The sequence below is a fragment of the Notothenia coriiceps genome, unplaced genomic scaffold, assembly GCF_000735185.1.
Source record: "Notothenia coriiceps isolate Sejong01 unplaced genomic scaffold, NC01 NC01_scaffold00025501, whole genome shotgun sequence".
NCBI classification, from domain to species: Eukaryota; Metazoa; Chordata; class Actinopteri; order Perciformes; family Nototheniidae; genus Notothenia; species Notothenia coriiceps.
In genome coordinates, this window is record NW_011358202.1 from 12,052 (window position 1) to 14,070 (window position 2,019).

The following is a 2,019-nucleotide window of genomic DNA, read 5'->3' on the forward strand; positions in this document are numbered from 1 at the left end:
GGAAGATGTTTAGTGTTAAAAGGTGTGGTTTCAACAAGTGTACAATTATACCAGGAGTACTATGATTTATGAGTAGCGAAGATGACTAGAAATGGATAGAGGCTTAATGAACCGATGGCAGTCCTCCCTAAAGTTAGGAGATGCTTGAACTCCTCGAGGCTTTGGCTCACTTTTAGGAAATCGACTGATGTACCCCTTGGTTTTAGTCAGAATCCTAATATCCTTGCGTTGATCGCTATCATGAATCACGAGTTCTACTTAATCTCTACAAAGTATGTAATTAACCCTGCACTGATTCATATCGTTCATTATATTACAACAGATAGGACGTTGAATATACAGTAGAGCATGGTGCCTTGTTATCTCAGCTCTGCGTTGGTACCTAAATATTACACACCTTTCATACCTTTGCTCTGAAAGTCATGTATGTTCGCAATACAATGTATCTTTGATGTTTGTTAAAGACGTCTTTTCAATATACCAAACACCTTTGTCACGCTTTTAAAATAATACTTCATGTGAAATGTCTAAAATGTTCTTTTTATAGTACAGGTTAGTTACAGTTTTACAAATATAATACCACATTACTGCCATTTTGAAGCCATTGGATATAGAATAGATAAGAATGTATCTATTGGTTGAAATAGGTCTTCTTCTCACCAGGAAGCAGTTAGTAAAACAAACACATAGACAAGGTTGCACATTTATACAGTTTCTATCAATGTCTGTGTCTTGAATCTGCTCTGTCACTTTGTTGACTCGAGAATAATGATGACACTTGGGATGAAGGACTTCATAAATACATTTTTAGTTGCCAGAGAGGAATCTATATCGGCTCTTGGAGCTCAAGATCTCATTTCTATTTCTTTTCTATTTCATTTGTCATTTATTTATGTGTTCAGGGCTCATACTGGCTGAAGAGTGGACGGGGGCTAGCTGCCAGGATAATGCTCGCTTTCTTCCTCGTCCTTTCTGTTTAGAATTGAATCAAGTGCTTTGGGCTTTGCTACTGTTTTGCTTGCCATTGCCACAGTCCTAGAAAGTGTATTCTTAGATCTACAGTTAAGGTGACCGTACCAGGCAGGAAGCTGAACATTTTTGTACACTACTTTCAAAATCTGCTGACTACCACGAGGCCATTAAAGTTTCCTAAGTAGGTAAATTCACTGTGAGCATTCGTTGAGACAGCTGAGAGCCCAGAACTGTACCAAGGTATTTAAAGATTTCCACAGATTGACCATGTTGGACATGTTTCATATTTTATTTTGTGCAGGTAACAATCATTCTTTGGCCACATTAGTAGAAATCTGGTTAATGCAACACCATGTTTAAAGGGCCTTAGCAGGGGCCAGATATCCAGCTTTACCTAATGGCTCGTTTTCTGTACAACTAAGGCCCCATTTATACGGAGACGGAAACAAAAATGAACCGAATTCGATATCAAAAAAGTATTCCGTTCACACGCAATCGGCTCAATAAACGTGTCCGTCCACACGAGACCGCTCGACCCACTGGAGAGGCTGTAGTACATATGCTGGGCCTGTAAGTGGCGCTGTACTTCCACCACAAAATAAACCAAAAGCAGCGAAGAAGATCACCCAAGCGTGGTTGCCATGGTTGCCTGGTTGCCCTTCGTTTTTTTCCGCCGTTCAACATGTCCGTTAAAGTTTAAATCTTCCAGACAAAATTAGAAAGGTGCCGGTCAAAGGTCTTCTTTGTTATTTATTGAGCTTTAAAACAAATTGATAACGACTCTATATAATAATATAAGAATAATAAACTCTCTCTTTTCCTCCCCCTCTCCTGACAGCCCGTCAGTATCCGTCTCATGCAGCTGGCTGATCCAGTAATGAGTGACCCGACAGTAAGAATAAACATATTTAGAACTAGTTTAGGTAGTTTGAGAGGTAATTAAAATAAATCTCTGATCTCTCTCTCCTGTCCGATTAGACTTCACTCGCGTTGATGTCCATATCGATCAGATCTAGCTGGAGGCTCCTGCTGGGTGCACTGTCCTGC